Consider the following 7,365-nt stretch of genomic DNA (forward strand, 5'->3'; position numbering starts at 1 on the left):
CTTTCTCACCTTGAAATTCAAGTTATTTTTGGGGTATTGACAAGAAAATATTGTTTCTGTTTTTAACTCATATATGCACTTTTTTTCATTTATGTAACCTAACCTTACTAAAGAACTGACTCATATGTTCCTGGCACAAGTTGAGAACATAATGAAAAAGTGGGCATTGATATATACATTATTAAATATTTAAATGTGTTAAATAGTGTACTGGCAATAAAATACAGGAAATCATCGAGCAAATTGGTGTATGGGTGTGTTTCGTTAAGAACTCGGTAGAGTTCTTCAAAGACAAAGGCACTGCCCACTGTCAAAACACATTCCACTATACCTAGAAAATTTCCACGGCGACTGTTGGCTCTCAAGATATAGCTGGAAGCCAGACTCTTTCTCGAGTCATCAGAGTTTTGAGAGAAGTCTTGGGCTTTCCAGGATATGACACACACACACACACACTCACATACACACAAACACACAATTATATACTTTGAGAGTAAAAGTAGTAAAGTTGGGTGGATACGCAGTAGCAGCGCATGGCCTCGGTGCTCATCTCCGTAACATTGGCCCTTGAGACTGCGGTGGAAGGGAGCCCTCATTACCCCGGGACACAGGGCCAGTGTGATATCTGGGTTACCACAGATTACCTTCCCCAGGTACCCATTTATCGACCAGCCTGAGAGGGAGGATGAACAGCTGGGTGAGCTGCACGCCGACTGCCCGGGCCGGGATTCGAACCCGGGCCTGCGGAATAGAAGCCAGGCACGCTGACCACTAGACCACGGAGGCGTATAACTTTGAGAGTGATACAGGCTAAATGAACTTAATTATAATGCTTTTGAAAGTCACTTAATCTGACTTCATATATATAATAAAAACTTCTTTACTAATATAATTAAAGAAAGAACTGCTGGTATACATGAACACAATCACAACTTAAATTGTAAAAAAAGGGGAGAAATTATCTGATTCTAAAAATTAACTGCAGGACAATATGGCTGAGCTTATTATACACTTAATAAAATGTAAAGCATATAGCACCGTGGTGTGTACTATTTGCAGCAATTCTTCACAGTCTGCTATTAAACATCTTTTTATATGTTATTTCCAATAGAAAACAATTAAATAAATTGCAAATACAAAACATGTTTGAAGAAAGCAAAAGAGACCTTTAATGATGCATAAGAAATACAGAATTTCATGCCCTGCAATATTCAACAAAGTCCTGGAAAGCTCCAGCTATTGCAGTCATTCTGGTTGAAACTATTCAAGGAAATCTACACATTTCTGCAAACTATCCAGTAATATATGCTTGGTCTTGCTTCTTCAGAATCTTTTATCTTGTGTCTCCTGCCTGGAAGTTTAAGGGTCCGACGCTGGACCACTGCTGGGACATATGGGCTGCCAGGTGTTGTAGCACCCACTACACTTACAGGTGACACTCAGTCTCCTATAAAAGGAAAGTTATTTGCTTGGTCATCATGACCAGGATCATAAAAGAGAGAGAGAGAGAGAGAGAGAGAGAGAGAGAGAGAGAGAGAGAGAGAGAGAGAGAGAGAGAGAGAGAGAGAGAGAGAGAGAGAGAGAGAGAGAGAGAGAGAGAGAGAGAGAGAGAGAGAGAGAGAGAGAGAGAGAGAGAGAGAGAGAGAGAGAGAGAGAGAGAAGAGAGAGAGAGAGAGAGAGAGAGAGAGAGAGAGAGCAATGAAGTAAAAAGTTTACATAGTTAATAAACTTAATCTGTGGAAATGAAGAAAACAAAGAAATACAATGACTAAGTTATAATAGTGAATTTAAAGTATCTATGTTTTAATAGGAAGTTATAGTAGTTTATCTCAAGCACTATGAAAGAGCTTTTTACTGATTGTTATTGCACTTATAGTAGAGCGACAGTGTTTTAAGCCATAATACAGCAAGCTGCTCTTTGGAAAGTATGCCGTTTTATCCACTTCCCAATATCTGAGCAGCTGACAATGTCTGAGCTCCACTCCTAATCCTAGCCACATTACTGGGCAGTGCCCTGGTGGCAGAAGTGGCAAATCTTAATGACTGATAAGTTTGTTAAGCTCTGCTGCTCAGTAAATGGCCTCACCTCCATGAAAATACTGAAATAACATCACGTACTGAAGTGTGTGTGGCCCCATATCCTTCCCCCTCCATGGTGAGATAACTTGGTGCATGCAAGTATATTACACTTTTACCTACAGAGGAGGTCAAAACAGGGTAATGAGACTGATCATGGACAACTTGGAGGACAAAGTCATGGCTAAGAACTGACAGAAAGACACGTTTATAGCGTTACCTAAAGGATACCTTCATGCAGGTTAACAAAAACGTTTCACTCACTAGCACGTTTTAACAACAATATACCAAGTTGACTCTTCACATGATAAGTGATTGGCTTACCTGAACTTCCTCACTTCATCTCCGTACTCCCGGTGGGGCAGACAACATCGTCTGCCTCTGTCACAGACATCGCCTGCCTCTGTCGATTTGTCAAGATCGGTAGAGTAATTGAGTCGGATCAGGACGCTAGTATTCTCCAAGGTGAACTCAACAGATTATATGACTGGGCGGATAAATGGCAGATGGAGTTCAATGTAGGGAAGTGCAGTATTCTGAGTGTAGGTAGGAACAACCCCTCACATAACTATTGCTTAAATGACACTCTCATAAGTAGGTCTGGGTGCGAGAGGGATTTAGGGGTCTTAGTGAGCTCTGATCTCCGTCCAAGGGCACAATGCATTCAAGCTAGAAATCGAGCTAATAGGGTACTGGGATTTATTTCAAGGAGCGTAAGCAACAGAAGCGCCGAAGTCTTCCTCAAACAATATTTAGTATTAGTTAGACCTCATCTTGACTATGCGGTTCAGTTCTGGTCACCCTACTATAGAATGGATATCAAAATGTTAGAATCGGTGCAGAGGAGGATGACTAAGATGATTCAGGGGTTGAGAAACTTGCCATACGAGGAAAGACTCAAACAGTTAAACTTGCATTCTCTAGAAAGGCGAAGGGTGCGTGGAGACATGATCGAGGTTTATAAATGGATGAAGGGCTTTAATAAGGGAGACATTCATAAGGTTTTGTTGGTAAGAGAACCGGGTAGGACACGAAGTAACGGGTTTAAACTGGATAAATTCAGATTCAACAGGGACATAGGCAAAAATTGGTTTACTAACAGGGTGGTGGATGAGTGGAATAGGCTTAGCAGTCATGTGGTGAGTGCCAATACAATTGTCACATTCAAAAATAGACTAGATAAATTCATGGACAGCGATATTAGGTGGGGTTAGATTCACGGGAGCTTAGGGTCAAAGGAGCTGCCTCGTACAGGCCTACCGGCCTCTTGCAGACTCCTGCGTTCTTATGTTCTTATGTTCTGTCACGGGCCACGTGCTGCACTGGTGTTGAAGTTCCTGTGATTGGCTACTGTCTCTTGAGTACGTATGTATCGAGCGCTGCCATTGGTTGAACGAAATATGTCAACAACACACTACGCCGTCTGTCGGCGGGAGTGTGAAACAGCGTTAAGGCAGGAAAATCTAAACATGGCGGACTTAAGATTTTTTTGTGAATCGCAAGATACGACATTCTTATTTCCGCCATACTGGATCCACTTAAGATTGTCGTATCTGCGAGGCGTTAGTGAATCTGGGCCGCACTTCAACTAGTCTGTGAAATCTGAGTGGCTTACTTTTCTGTGTAGCAAAGTGCAATCTTTCACGACGAATGTAAAACAGGACATCACGTAACTTCCCTGGCGTCCCTTCCTCTCTCCCTCCCTTCCTCTCAGCTGCCACTCACCTCTCTCTCCTCCACGCCTATTGTTCACCGTTCGTTTGATACAGATTTGTTTTTTGTATTCTTTTATTCATGAATATTTTGTTTTTTCTTGCTTCGCGGGTCTTCTTGGTGGACCGAGCTCCGCGAGGAAAAACTCTGTGGCCAGCCGCCCCTTCCGTGGCCTGCCACGGGAATGTCCTGTCGAGGCGCCCGGCTGACCCCGCATCTGTTTTTTCTTCTTGTTTTTAGTCCTTGGTTTTGAGCGCCTCTCCGTCTGATAAGTGACGCTCGACCAACCACACTGACGTTGTTTGATGGCTTTTTGTCGCCCCCATAACTTGGTGATAATAAATTTAAGTCAAGAGCTAAGCGTGCACACACACACACACACACACACACACACACACACACACACACACACACACACACACACACACACACACACACACACACACATTACCCAGAGATCGACGATAATGAGCACTTGCCCTCGTCGGTAGGGTACCTGCTGGCGAAAGCGAGTCCAACTCGTGATCAGGCCGTGGTGAATTACACACACACACACACACACACACACACACCACGTCTCAAAGGTACCCTCTCCCTTAATCGCCACCCACATCCGTCTTTTTCACTCTCCTGTCTCCCTCCCCGCCACCTCTCGCCTCTTCCTCGCCCCTTGTGATGTGAGCGGGAAGCGTAGAATGGATTTGTTCAAGCACAATACCGAGTCGTCCCCGGCCATTACTTGCAGTGTGTGAAGGGGAAGGAAAAGGTGACGAGACAATAGAGGAAGACCCATCAGGGGGTGCGCGGGGGCAGGGAGGGTTGCGAGAGGTGAATGCCGGGAGGAGGAAGCCCGGAGGCGAGAGGAAAGATGTCGCCATGATGAAGGGAAAAAGTAAATGATAATTGTGAGCGAGTGAGTGGTGGTGAGAGTCAAGGGGGAGGGGAAGGCACTCTGCAGCGTGGAAGGCGGAAGAGACGGAGAGAGAGAAAGGTGAAATAGATGGCAATATGGAGCTGAATGTGTTATGCGGAATGGAAGGAGGGAGAGAGAAAGAGAATAATATGTCAAGAGTTGATTCGGGGGCGCGTTGGCACTCCTTTGCATTGTTGTCTATGCCTCTGGGCCACTCCCTCGTGAAAAAGAAACAAAGAAAATGTAGTTAGGGTATGGAGAGCTAAAGAAAATACAGAATAAATCGAGAAAGAAATGAAAGAATAAATAAAAAAAGGAAATAACATGGAGGTTTTATATACATACATATATATATATATATATATATATATATATATATATATATATATATATATATATATATATATATATATATATATATATATATATATATATATATATATATATATATAAAACCAACTTCGAGAGGAAAATAAAGGGAAGGAAGGAATTACGAAAGAAAGAAAAGGAAAGGACAGAATATATATATATATATATATATATATATATATATATATATATATATATCTATATATATATATATATATATATATATATATATCATCAACCTAATACATGACGTTTTAACTTGCTTTACGCCGGGAGAAACAATCGTCGCTGCGTCACATAAATATAGATAATAACGCCGATTATCAAAATTGACACGAAAATTACGCGAAATTCGTCATACACTTTAACTTTCTTGTATGACATTCACAGTAAAACTCCTCTTATTTGCTACTCATTTCTACTTTCTGTAGAGGAGTAGTGATTACCAGTCTTTTTATTTATTTATTGCTTTTTTTTAATTTTTGCCCTGGAGCTGCTTCCTTTACTGTAATAAAAAGTCTGTACATTCGAATTATGATGTATTGTCAATAAATCCATATATATGCATGTTCGTGGAAGGGTGCACCTATAGCATCTAGGGTGGATCACATTTATTAGGGCGGTAGTGTCAAACCCTTCCACCCCTCACAGCAAATAATTATAAAGGCCAAATAGTAAATCAGTCCGGTTCTAATAAGTATTTTTCAGGTTCATGGTACAGGAGAATGGTCAAACTATCACCAGGGTCATAAAACTACCACCTAGAAATGCTCAAAACTCCTACTAAAGCCTAGCGAAGTATATGTGTTTGGGCGACGAAATGTTTAAGAATATGGCCCTATTAGTGTGCACGGCGTTGTGGGCCAGACGTGTTGCAAGGGAGAGCGTGGGCGCGCGGCAGGGCTGGTGGTGTAAGCTTCTGGTGATGCTGATGGGGAGGGATTGAGAGAGGGAGGATGGGAGAGGTATTATTGACAGGGAGGTGAGGCTGGGGGTATAAGCTAAGCACGAGAGTAAGGAGGGTAGGGAGAGGTGTTACCGAGAGTGTGTATAGAGAAAGGTGTTGCGAGGGAGTAAGGAAAAGTGTTGTCAGGGGAGGACTATAGAGAGAGGTGTTGGTGGTGGGGGTTGGGAGGGGTTGAAGGATAGTGCGAAAGAGAGGTGTTTTGTGGAGGAAGCTGAAGGTGTGTGTGTGTGTGTGTGTGTGTGTGTGTGTGTGTGTGTGTGTGTGTGTGTGTGTGTGTGTGTAATAATAATAATAATAATAATAATAATAATAATAATAATAATAATAATAATAATAATAATAATGGATCTATTCTTAACGCACGCACACACACACAAAAAAAAACACTCACACAGTCATTCTTTGTCTGTCTGTCTGTCTGTCTGCCTGTATCTCTGTCTGTCTCTATATGTCTCTCTGTGTCTGTCTGTCTGTCTGTCTGTGTCTATATGTCTCTGTCTTTCTATTTGTTTGTCTGTCTGTCTGTCTGTCTGTCTGTCTGTCTTTGTGTCTGTCTATCTGTCTGTTTGTCTATCTCTCTATATGTCTGTCTGTCTGTCTATCTGCCTGTATCTCTGTCTGTCTCTATATGTCTGTCTGTCTGTCTTTGTGTCTGTCTGTCTTTGTGTCTGTCTATCTGTCTGTTTGTCTATCTCTCTATATGTCTGTCTGTCTGTCCGTCTACCTATCTGCCTGTCTGTCTATCTATCTCCATATATCTATCTGTCTGTCTGTCTGTCTATCTATTTATTCATATACCTAACTGTCTGTCGTGTCGTGACGGCGTGGGCAGTCATTCAAGCCAGGTGTGTTATGGTTCCATTGTCTCCTCGCTCAGGTATTGAAGTGGCTAATGGGCCGAGGCACCAGCAGGTCGTTCGTTTGGGTGCGTCTCTGCTGATTTCCACTTCACGGTTGATGATAGTGGTGGTAGGATGACGACGACGATGATGATGATGATGATGATGATTTGTCTATAACCGAAGACTTACATTAACTTCCTTTACCTTTATCTTACATCGGTTCCAAATGACCTTGAGAGTGAAAGCGAAAACAAAGGTATCAGCCGAGAGAAACTTTACTCAGTGTTCAAATGTAACGTGACCTTGGCGTTTCGTTCCGCGGCACTGTTTCCTTTCCTTTTGGCGGCGGAGAGCAGTGGTCACGGGTGGTCACGGTGGCTTGCGGACGACCCTCTCGGTGGCGGCGGAGAGAGCCCGAGAACGAAGGTGTCACGCGCAACCTTGAGGGACATTGAGGTTACGACCTCACAATGGTTCCTTCACAG

Source organism: Eriocheir sinensis, chromosome 3 (genome assembly GCF_024679095.1).
Source record: "Eriocheir sinensis breed Jianghai 21 chromosome 3, ASM2467909v1, whole genome shotgun sequence".
Taxonomy (NCBI): domain Eukaryota; kingdom Metazoa; phylum Arthropoda; class Malacostraca; order Decapoda; family Varunidae; genus Eriocheir; species Eriocheir sinensis.